This window comes from Camelus bactrianus, chromosome 25, assembly GCF_048773025.1.
Source record: "Camelus bactrianus isolate YW-2024 breed Bactrian camel chromosome 25, ASM4877302v1, whole genome shotgun sequence".
Lineage (NCBI taxonomy): Eukaryota > Metazoa > Chordata > Mammalia > Artiodactyla > Camelidae > Camelus > Camelus bactrianus.
In genome coordinates this window covers 696,509-708,922 of record NC_133563.1, presented here as the reverse complement: position 1 = coordinate 708,922, position 12,414 = coordinate 696,509, and the positions used below count along the sequence as shown (strand labels likewise).

The window sequence follows — 12,414 nt, the reverse complement described above, 5'->3', positions numbered from 1 at the left end:
AAAATGTACTGAAAATCAGTGAATTGTCCTTTGTAATAAGTGAAATTCATGGTATATAAATCTTAACTCAGTAGAGCTGTTTAAAGTTAATAAGGGCAGAGTGGGATCGAGGATGGGCCCAGGCAGGGTCAGGGCCCAGGCTCAGGGGCCAGGCTTAGGGCTGGGTCAGGGCAGGGTCAGGCCGGGGTCAGGCGGGGCCCAGGCGGGGGTCAGCAACCTTGACAATGGGCACGGGGGCATGGGGCCCCGAAGGCTGAGGCCGGCCTGCGGCCCTCCTCTGGCTGCTGCTGCCGCCACCAGCGGCCACCCCAGAGCTGCGGGGGTCCTCTGCCAGGGCCTCGGCGGCCCCTGGCCAGGCCCCAGGCGCTGGGGGTCCGGTGGAGGACGGCCCTCTGACCCCTGACGTGCAGCGGCTGGCTCCGGGAGCCGCAGGTGCATTGGGGCCTCAGTGTGGGTCTGGGGCTGCTTACAGAGGAGGGCCTCATGGGGCCACGGCTGTGACCAGGGCCTGGTGGTCTCATCTTCTCTCGCCCTTCCCTCCAGCCAGGTAGCCCAGAGACCACCTCAACACAGGTGGGTCACAGGCCCCCACTGTGGGGCCTCTGGGTGGGAACCACCCCAGGACCTTTGTGGGGCTGTGGACTGGGCAGCTAGCAGGGTCTGGCCCCGAGGCTGGGAGGCTGGCTGGAGGGAAGCACTGGAACTGCTGAATAAGTGGCCCTTAGTCTGGGGCCCAGGAGTCTCATTTCCCTCCCTGAGGCCCTGGGAGCACAGGCCCTAGGCCGGGAGGCCCACTCTCAGGGGGCCTGGGCACACCCCTGCCCTCCCAAGTGTGGGTCCTAGAGCCAGGGCTGTCTTCATTAGCCCACTCCCTCTTTAGAAATGGAGGATCCTGAGTCAGAGAGGGGGATTCACTTTCCTCAGGTCACACAGCACTACAGAGCTCTGCCTGTGAACCTATTTCCCTGAGATACTGGGATGACGTGGAAGGGACACAAGCCCTTAGCAACCATGATCATGGGCAAGTAATATTGGCAGCTTCTGAGGCCTGCAGTTCTTGGCTCTGCAGAGCAGGCACTGAGGAGTGCTAAGTGAGGGAGGTAATGGCTGTGATGGCCCAGCCCTTGGCAGGCTCACTCAGGGATGTCTGTCACCCTGGACATGCTGCTGTCACCTGCTGTGGCCGCCCTTGGTCCCCCTCCCACCCACCAGACCACTGAGATCTCATCCCAACAGAACTTGCTCGATTGTGCTCTGCTGTCCAGTTCTCAGTGGCACCCTGTCATTTTGGTAGGCTTCTGGACACTTGGCCTTGGTTTTTCCATCTCTGAAGTGGATGGAGCTTCCCTGGTAGTGGCACCTGGGGCACTACCAGTGTCTCTTTCATAGGAGGCAGGGGCGTCTCCACTGTGTGCAGGAAACCCAAGGTGATAGGGAAGGCCTACAGCGGCCAGAACACGGCGGCGGGCCAGTGGCCGTGGCAAGCCAGTCTGCTGTACCAGGGCTTGCATTTCTGTGGAGCCACCCTCATCAACTCCCGCTGGCTGGTTTCTGCTGCCCACTGCTTTCTCAAGTGAGTCCTCCTTTCTTGGGTGCTGGCAGAGGCACTGGCTGGGGAGAGGGGTGCAGGGGAAGAGGAGAAAAGGGGTGATGGGCATCCCAAAACAGTCCTCTGGGCTTTTCTCTGGGGCAGTCTGTGGCCTTCAAACCCGTGTCATCCTTGCCTTTGACCTGTGTACCCTCCACCTGGACTGTCCTCCTCGCTCACCTGTCTGACCCTCCTCATGCTCTGTCCGATCCTCCTCATGCTCTGTCCTCAGCCCTTGTGCCTGTCCCCTAACACAGATGTGCCCCAGGAGAGTGGAAGTGTTGGTCCTGACTGCCATGTGGTGTAGACCAACCTCAGAACACAACTTCTTCTCAGTGTCCCCACATTCCTGGGGGTCAGGCTCTAGGCAGAAACTGGAACTGTTCTGGGCCATTCTGCTTACTTGTGCAAAACTGGGGTCCCAGGAGGAGCTGTGGTCACTGGTGTGAGTGGGTGGACCCCTGCTGCCAGGCTGTGTAGGTGGGAGATGGGGCTCCTTAGGAGAATGACATGACTGTGGAGGAGTCTAACTCACTGCCCCTCCTGGGCCTGGCCCAGTGCCTAGCTTCTGAATGCATGAGTAGGGGTCTGCAGGGAGCAGGGGCATCACAGCCCAGGGCCAGGAGCTGGAGCTTTGAGAACCCAGAGTCCTGTCAGCACTTACTCTCTGCCACGCTGTATGCATGCCCCTCTGTGGCATCAGGGTGGTAAGACCCCACCTCACTGTGTCTCCATCTTGTCAGAAGAGAAAGCCCAACATGGGTGAGAAAAGCAGATCACATGGTGGAGGGGGCAGGTCAGGAGAAGCTCTGTGCTCCATTGGGTGTGGAGAGGGAGGGGCTTGCAGGAGAGGGGCAGGGGGAGGGTGTCCGGGTGGATGAGCCATGCATGCAAGGTCAGGGAGGTGGGAAGTTTTAACACCCGTACTCAGGGAACAAGGCAAGTTTCCATTCCCTGTGCTCATTTCCTCATTTAACAATCTTTTGTGAGTTCTTATAACTGAGTGGACAATCAGCCCTTGGGCAGGAAGATATTTAAAGAAAAGAGGGTTGGGAAAAGTGTGGGGCCAGAAGGTGGGCTGTAGGGAGCCTTGGGAAGGGTGAAGTTAGAGCTGGGGCTGAACCAGTACTGTGCACAATCACAAGGCCTTCATTTGATGGCCCTCCCACCCCGCCACCCAGCACTAGGATTCAGTGCTCCTCCAATTCATAGGTGTGATGGAAAAGCCATATGCTGATGTTGTAAGTAGAGTATCAATTAGCCTCAAGAAAGAAGGGCTCCTGACCATTAGAAATGGGGAGACAAAAGCCACGTGGCATACTGGTGGGTAGAGGGGTGGGCAGTTAGATGAGGATGCAGGGAAAGAGAGCTGGCTCACATTCAGACATGATGGTGACCACGCCCCCTTCCTCCTCCAGAAAATCTCACGTCCTGGAGAACAACCGGGTTTTGTTAGGAAACACCCAGCTGTACCAGCACACCAGGCACACCCAGAAGATACCCGTGAGCCAGATTATCGTGTACCCAGACTTTGATAAATTTCACCCTTTTGGGAATGACATTGCCATGTTGCAGCTGCTCTTTCCTGTGAACTTCACCTCCTACATCATCCCCGCCTGCCTCCCAGCTCCTGGCATGCAGCTGCCCAGTAACTCGTCCTGCTGGATAACAGGCTGGGGCATGCTCAGTGAGGAAAGTAAGGGGGCATGGGAGAGGCCAGGGGGCAGATTAGGGTGGGGAGGAGGGGCAGGGAGGGGAGGAGGACAGAGGGGTCCCCAGGCAAAGTGGCCGCTGGACCTTGGCTCACCGTGCCTCATTTCCAGAGGACCGGACTAGTCTAGTTCTAGTTCTGAGAGTGTGTGATCCTAAAGCTTCAGTGCTCCCTGGGTGCAGATCTCCGCAAGTCTGGGAATCTGACTTTTGGACTCAAGAATTGGGTTCTTGGAGTCTTTCTAAGGCTTGACTCCAAGATTTTAATCAACCATGGATGTCAGATGACTTGATTCAACTCAGAAGTCATGGTTGGGGCCTGGACCATTCCAAGCCACTGACAAACACTCCTATTTCCCATTGCCATAGGAGGCGCTTGGGAAAACTGGAGAGAAAACACATTTATGAACTCTGACCTCTGACCTCTGACCTCTGAGCCTGCAGGATCAAGTTAGAATAATTATGACCTGAGAGTGTTTGACCTCTCTGAAGCTCGCTGTGCTGTTCTTCCAACACAGGTCAACTATCTACTTTGTAGGCTTAATCGGTGAACTGAATAATGCAGGAAAAATTTTGTGTTTTTTAGGATTGAAAAAGGAGAAGTGTAGGCAAAGACTTATAAGCAAGAGTCTTTATTAAAGAAAGGAATGTTCATGGTTTGGGGAAATGCTTACGGTGCAAAATTAAGTGGAAAAAGCACATATATTTGTAATTATTTGGTACAGTGTTTCTCAGCAGAGGTGTTGCAGGCATTTTGGATGGACCCTATCTTCACTGGGTAGGATGCACCTGCTAGTGTGTCAGTAACTCTCCCTGTCATAGGACAACCAGGTCCCCAGTATTCCCACACCAGACACGTGCACACACACACACAAACACACACACACACACACACACACACACACAGAGAAATACTCACACCAACACAACACACCACGCTCACACCCACAAATACAGACACAGAGACTGCTTCCTCTTGAGGTCAGGGACCCTGTCTTGCTGGTTTAATGTCCCAGCCTGTGCCCAGGGCCTGGGCCTGGCAGGTGATCTGCTGCTGCCCCCGGGTCCTAGAGACCGTCATTCTTGCCTGCACCTCCAGACCGGTCTCCAGCTCCACCCTGTGCGCTCTGCTTTAGTCCCCACCAGCTGAATGTTTGCTTCAGAACAGGGGTCGTGTCAGTCCCCTGCTCACTACCCTCAGTGCCTTCTCACTTATGCTTCGAAAAAGGTCCAGACGCCCTACCTCGGCTCTGCATAACAGCCTCCATCCCTCTGTGCTTATCTCCTGCTGCATTCCTCGCTAGTGCCTGCCCCACTGCAGGCCTACTTCCTGCTGTGAATGTGCCTCAGCCACTCCCCCAACGGGGCATCGCCGTGGCTGGGCTCCCGGCCCCGCTTGCTCTCCCTGCTCTCCTGGGCACGACTTGCTCATCTTGGCAGGACTCATTCCTTTACATGAACAACTCGGCTCCTCCTCTGAGGAGTTTTATTGGATCACATGAGCTAAAATAGACAACCCCTAACACCACAGCTCCCTGTTGCCTTTACACCACTTATTAGATCTAAAATCATTCTACTATTCACTTCACTTCCCTGTATCCCCCAACTGAGTATGTTCCCCTGTATCACTAGTGTCTAAAAGACACTAAACACAAGGACAAATGAATAAGTGAGTGAGCAGATGGGAGGATGGATTGGGGAGGGGGAGGGGAGAGGATGAGTGAGGGGAAGGGAAGATGGAGGTGCGTAGGTGAGAGGATGGTGGTCAGATGGATGGAGTGAGTGGACACATCAGTAGGTGGAGGGGAAATGGAGAGATGGGTCAAAAGATGGGTGGATGGGCAAATGGATGGAAGGGTGAGTGGGTGAATGGGACAAAAGGAGAGCTAGGTAGATGGAGGAAGGATTGGTGGGTGGAAGGAAAGGTTAGTGATAGACAAAAGGAGAATGGATGGGATGGTTTGTGAAAGGGCGGGTAGTCTGGTGAATGGTTGCTGAGCACCCATGTAGGGTATGTGTTGGTGAGATTTGCGGAATAGAAGAGGTGTGGCCTGTTGCCATGAGAGAGGTAGAGGGAATAGGATGAGTTTGGAAGAGTTCAGGAAACAACAGGGGGCTTCTTAGGCAGAGGCAGAACTGGAACAGTGCAGCAGGCCCAGCTGTGCCGAGACAACCCCGGGCCCAGGGCGCAGCGAGCAGGGCGGAGGAGTGGGGAGCACGGAGCAGCCCGGAGCTGAGCTGCAGCGCACTTCACTCAACTCCTCCTCGTCCTCGCAGGGCCTCTGCTCGAGCCCTTCGGTCTCCAGGAGGAAAAGGTGGGCCTCGTTGAGAACAAGTTCTACAATATGTTATATGAACAAAGAGTTGGGCAAGGAAGGAACTACCCTGTGCACGAGGAGATGCTGTGTGCTGGGGACTTCTCGACAGGAAAATCCATCTGCCGCGTGAGTGAGGCCATTTCTGTTCCTCCCTTGCGTGTTTTCAGGGCCTCAGTTTCTCTGATGGGGGAGTGGTGTTGCCTCTGCTCTCCTTGTGGAGCCCCCCTGGGACATCCTGCTTCCTCCCTCTCCGTGTCTTCCCGGGCTCCAGCCCTTGGCAGCGTCCCCCCGGCTGCCCCTTCCTAAGCCCATTGTCCCTGAGAGTGTTACTAGCAGGACCTCAGACAGCGTCTGTTTTTGAGGCATATTTTCCAGTTTTGATTGAGGTGTAACATACATACAAAAAAGTATATTCATAGTGTTGTCATAGGTGTGTAGTGGATGAATCTTCACAGTGACGCAACAAGTGACCAACACCCCGGGGCCCCACTCTTGTCCCTTTCCCGTCACCGACACTCAGGGGAAAACACCACATTCACTTGCAACACCTCAGATTAGATTATGGGTTTTCTGTAAGTAGAATTTATTTCCAGCTGTCAGTCTTTCGTGGCTTCACATTCTGTGTGTGAGCTGCTTCCCTGCTGCTGCCTGTGGTTAGTTTATTCATTCTTGTCGCCTTCCAGGACTCTGCTGGAGGCACTGAATTCTGTGGTCAGTTTTGCTTCTGATGGGTATTCTAGCAGTTTCCAAGCTGTCCGTTTCATTTCACTTCCAAATGTTTCATATTCCATTTCATACAAGCCCATGAGGAGAACTGTTGGATTGAAAGGTATGTGTGTGTTCAGCTCTGGCAGATGCTACGAGATGCCTCCAAAGTGCTCACCACAAGCCCCCGTTCCAGCAGCGGGTGAGGCTCTGTGTCCTCGCTGACACTTGGCACTTTCCATCTTTTCTCATTTTGATATCTTATCGTGGTTTTAATCTTCATTTTCATTAGATATATTTTTGTATGTTTATCATCATTGGATCTCTTCTTCTGTAAAGCTGCCCTTCCAGTTCTCTCCCCTCTCATCTTCCTCTTGGGTTGTCTGTCTTTTCCTTGAGGGGCTCTTGGTGTATTTTTCTATATTCCAGACATGAGTCCGCTGTTGGAGTGTGAAGATATCTTTCTGCTCTTTGTTGTGCCCCGTGTTGTAAGTGGGCAGACAGGCCAGGAGAGGGAAAGCTGTACCCTAAAATAAGTCAGTACAACCTGACTCCAAGCCCACTGCCTCCACCGCAGGGCCCAGCCTCCCATGCTGACATCACATCTTTCACACAGATGGCACCGTGGGGTGGAGGGGAAAGTGTTGGCCTCTGGAGTTAGAGACACTGCCCTGCCACGTGTCCCTGCCCTGTGACATCCGGCGGTCTTTTCACCCTCGGAGCCTGTGTCCTCATTCGCAGTTTGGGACCCTGAGGCCTCCTTCACGGGGTTGTGGAAAGGCTGGTGCAGTGGGTGGATAGTGTCCCCTAAATTTGCAACCACTTGGAATCTCAGAATATGACCTTAATTGGAAATAGAGGCTTTGCAGATGTGACTAGATAAGAATCTCGAGATGACACCACACTGAATTTGCAGTGGGCCCTGAATCCAATGACTTGTGTTCTTATAGGAAGAGAGAGAGACACAGAGACGCTCGGTGTCAGACTTCTGGCTTCCAGAACCGTGAGAGGACATATTTCTGTTGTTTGCAGAGTCACTCAGTTTGGGGTGATACGCTGTGGCACCCCAGGAGACCCACACGGGAGGGACGAGGTGTGCCTGGCCCATGGGAGGGCCTCACGTGTGGCAGGTTCCATGATGGCCCAGTGAGCTGCTGAGCCTGAGAGGGAAGCTTGGCCACCTGTCCCCTTGGTAGGAGGTGGACCCAGGTTTCCCGGGTCCCAGGCTCTAACCAATGGTGTGGACTTTCTGACTGTCTGGCCTGGCCCATCCTTCTCACAGAGTCAGCTGCACCCAGAGGTGAAACAAGGGCTCAGCCCACATCCTCCCAAGTTCCCATCTGGCTGTCACCCTGGACCCCACTTCCAGCCTTGTCCTCCACCTGCCTTCCCCTGCAGACATCATGCCCATGGAGCTCAGGGCTGGAGCCCTTTGCTTGCCCACCGGACATGCACAGTGCCCTTGACCTCTAGTCCCCCCACCCCCTAGCTTGAGGACACCACTGAGCTGGACACCCAGGAGTCCCAGCAGATGACCCCCTCCTGCCTCCCTCAGCCTTTCAATCACCCAAGCCCATCTGAGAGATTCCTTCTAGATTCATCTTCTGCCACATCACCTGCTCTGGCCCCCACCCTCCAACCCGGGGCTCTCTTCTTTCCCCTAAAGTGTCCCTCCCCCTGCACAGGGCCCCCAGAAACAGGTCTGAGGAGAGAAGGGCCACAGGGGCACTCAGCACTCAGACTGTGGGGCAGGACAGACCTGGTTCCAGGCATTAATCTGTTGTTTACTGGGATTGTGGCCTCAGCTCAGTTTCATCACCCATGAAATGTGGTCGCTAACAGCCTCCACTTAATAAGGTTGCTATAACAATTTGAGTACTGTGTCTGGCACTCAGTAGGTGCTTGACAAGTGCTGGCTTTCATTCTCCTGGCCTGGTATGCTCCCCTCTATCTTAATTGTACCTGTTCTGGGCCTTTCTTAGATCTTCCTCTCACTTAAGGTGGATTTCACTTCCTGGCCCCACACAACACACACACGTGCAAGTGTGTCCATGTGCACACAAACACACACACACAGTTGGCTGTGTCTCTACAGCAGTGCAAACCACAGCTCACTTCTCATGGGAAATATTAGTGTTGGGGTTCCCTCTGCCTTCTGAGAGCTCCCCAGGGGCCAGGGGGCTATTGAAGCCCTTCTCATCTCCTCTAGATTGGTCCAGAATCCATCATGATATTGGCAACCACATGGCTCATCTGCGTGAATCCCTTGAGGCCTGGAGTGGACAAGGACCAGGCCTTCCCCTGGCCTTGAGCAACTAGGAGTGGGAACATTGTGGGGAGGGCCGAGGGATCTCCAGGCAGGGACCGCAGAAGGGAGGAGCTGAGAGGATGATGGCACATTCCCTATCTCCAAGAAGCCCCATGTATGACCCTCTTAGGGCTGCTGAGACAAACCACCTCAAACTGGGTGGCTAAAATTACAGAAATTTATTCTTAGGTTTCTGATGGTCAAAGGTCTAAAACATAGGTGCTGGCCAGGCACGTTCCTTCTGGATGCTCTAGGGGAGAATGTGTCCTTTCTTATTCTGGCTTTTTAGGGGCCGCCCACATTCCTTGGCTCATGGCCCCTTCTTCCATCCTCAAAGCACATCGCTCCAAACTCTGCTTCTGTCATCACATCTCCTCATGTGACTCTGACCTTCTGCCTCCCTCCTTCCCCATGAGGACCCTTGTGACTACCTTAGGCCCACCCAGGTAATCCAAGATGAGCTTCCTACTTCAAGATCCCCAACACCACCACACCTGCAGAGTCCCTTTTGCCACATAAGGTGACATAACCACAGGTTCCAGGGATGAGACTGGACATCTCTGAGGGTTATTTTCAGCTGGCCACACCATGTACCCCTCTCTCTCCTTCAAGCCACCGCTTCCCTCACCCTCCCTCTCAGCTAGAGGTCTTGCTGCTTATTTCACCAAGAACATCAAAGCAAGCAGTCAGACTAGAGCTCATTCACCTTCCTGCATCAGAAGGTTAGGTTGTTTCCTGTTTAGAGTCTCAGCTCAGGAAGTCTTTGTGCCTCCACCCTTCCTGTCCTGTCCTTTCCATGGCTTATTTCCACATGTCACATCTGACCACGGCAGGCTAGCTGGCTTATTGACAAAGCTCCATGGGGGAGGAGCAGTGTCATTTCACCCCTGTGCCCGAGGGCAGAGGCTGCCCTGGATGCTTGACATGCGTGTGGACAGGTGAGCAGAAGAGCGGCAGGCATGGCTGTGGCCCCGCTCCACTACCCCCACACTCAAGGATGAGACCCTCCCTTTGGCTGACGAAGTGAGAGGATTTTCAACCAGATAGTCCTGCCCTGACAGTGTTTCAGGACTCCAGTGATTCCCAGCAGCTTTCTGGGGACCCCCTCCTGCTCCCTGAGCAATGCAGGCTTCCCCCACCAGGCCTGGGTATGAGCATTTTCTGAGGATGCTCAACCAAGAGGTTGAGAGAAAACCAAAGGCCTAAATGAATGAAAAAGGGGGATGACCCAGGTGGAGATGTGCTGCTGCAGCTCAGGGTTTTGCAAGAACTGAGGTCTGAAGCAGCTTGGCCTGACCAGGCTCCACTCACAGACCAGTCCTCCTGGGCCCTGTTGGGGCAGCTGTCCCTTCTCGGCCTGGACAGTGCCTTGTCCTGGACCACTGGGGCCTCCACACAAGTGTCCATGTGTTGTAGATTTCAATCCACAGCCATCCTGAGGGTCAGTCAAGAGCTTCCTGAAGTGTGATGCCAGCGCCTTCCTGCATGACTGTGGCTGCAGAGGGAGACTGGTGTTTGGACTTTCAAAGAGGTCCACCTGAGTGAGCCTGGATGCTAGACACTCATGAGCCTGGCCTTGTTACCTGGTCTTCTCAGAGCTGGCCCAGCCACCCACACTGACTCCCCTCTCTTTCCTAGGGTGATTCCAGGGGACCCCTTGTCTGTGACCTCACCAATGCCTGGGTTCTAGTGGGGCTGGCCAGCTGGGGCTTGTACTGCCAACATCCCATCTACTGCAGCGTCTTCACCAATGTCTCCTACTTCATTGACTGGATGGATGAGATCCAGAGGCTCACACCTCTCCCTGATGCCATGTCTGCGCCTCCTCAGACAGTTTCCACACCAGCCTCTGCAAGCTGCTGGCTTGCCGGGGCCTGGCACAGGCTTTGTGCCCCCACAGCCTTGGCCCCTGCTGCTGTTCCTGCTCCAGGCCCCGCGGCAGGCCCTGTGGTGACCTGCCAAGCCCCTCTGCTCCTTCCCTCTGTCTCAGACCCCAGTCTCCTTGCTGGAATTTTCCACCCCTCCCCTCCCCCAGCCCCATCAACTTTCAGTGGTTCCTTCTTGGTTTTCCAGCCCAACAGCTGCTACTCCCCAAACCAAGCCTGAAAAATCAAATAAAAACAAATGAAAGACTCATCCTTCTCCTGTCTTTGGGCCCTGCTGCCCCTCCTGACCCTCAGCACTCACCCCTTCCCTTGAGGTCTGTTGTCTGGCTCCCTGGACAAAGAAACAGGACCTGGCAGAGAGACTGTCCCAGGAGGAAGACAGGGGTGAGGATGCTGAAGGAGACCAGCTGGGGATGGAGAAGGATGTGTTCACTTGCAGATTCCACTCCTGCCATGGGAGTGCACAGGCTTTCAGAGGAAGTGTATCAGTCAGCTCCAGCTGCTACAACAAATACCACGGGCAATGTGGCTTAAACAACAGGAATTTATCATCTCATAGTTCCAGATGGAGTGCAGAAGTCTGAGATTAGGGTGCAGGCAGGGATGATTCCCCATGAGACCTCTCTGCTTGGCTTATAGGTCATCTTCTCCCTGTGCCCTCACATCATTTTCCCTCTGTGCGTTTCTGTGTCCAAATTTCCCCCTTTTATAAGGACACCAGTCATAATGGATTAGGGCCTACCCAAGCTACTTCATTTTAACTCAGTTATCTCTTTAAAAGCTCTACTCCAAATAAAGTCACATTCTGAAGTACTGGGGGTTAGGACTTCAGAATATGAATTTGGGGGGACACAATTCAGCCCATAACAGGAAGTTGGACGTTTTGCCAGGTGAATACAGTCCAGAGGAGTAACAGCTTTCTCACAGTAAAGAAACATTACCCCTGGTGTTTAGCGAAGGTAGGAACAACTTGCTGTGGAGGTAGAGGGAGCTTCCCAGGGTGCAGGACCACTGAGCTGGACTGGAGTGCATGACCTGGCCCGTGAGGAAGAGGGCTCCACCCTGCAGCATAGAGGGCTCTTGAATGCAAGGGGTCTAGGAGACGGTGTGGAAACAGACAGAGGAGGCCCGAGGCCAGGCTGTGAGCTGGGGTTCAGGCTGGCAGTCCTCAGACCTCTGCTCCTAGAGTTGACTCCTAGCACCTTCCTCACCTGCCCTCATAGCCCTGCTCTCCCCTGTCTGAAGGGGCCCAACTCACTGCCCATCTTCCTAGCTCCCAACCCCACCTGAAACTGCTCCCTTCTGTCCAAGGACCCAAGTCAGCCTCCCCCAAGTTGTCCACACACCTCCAGGAGTTGGAGCCCCATTTCTCTTTTTCTGCTTAGCTGACTCAGGACTTAGCAGCCTGGCAATAAGACTTGAAGCAATGTTCTCATCATTCTTCCTGCCCATCTGCCTGACACAGTCCTTGTGTAGCCAGAAAGATCTCAGATGAACACCTGTATGGCAATAAAAAAAAAACTGGACAACTTAGAAGAAATGGACAAGTTTCTAGAAACAAACAGTCCACCAAAACTGAACCAAGAAGATATAGATCATTTGAACAGACCAATCACTAGAAGTGAAATAGAATCAACAATAAAAAAACCTCCTTGCAAACAAAAATCCAGGACCAGATGGCTTCACTGGGGGATTTTACCAAACATATGAAGAAGAACTCATACCAATCCTTCTAAAACACTTCCGAAAGATTGAAAAGGAGAAAATGCTTCCAAACTCATTCTATGAAGCCACCATCACCCTGATACCAAAGCCAGACCAAAACACTACCTAGAAAGAAAGCTATAGGCCAATATCGTTGATGTGCATAGATGCAGAAATCCTCAATGAAACATTAGC

The 12,414-nt window shown here is 53.6% G+C and overlaps 1 pseudogene; it reads left to right on the top strand.

Moving 5' to 3' along the window:
* Positions 1-224: 224 nt before the first annotated feature.
* Positions 225-10,754, top strand: LOC105077608 (putative serine protease 47; annotated as a pseudogene).
* Positions 10,755-12,414: the final 1,660 nt, after the last annotated feature.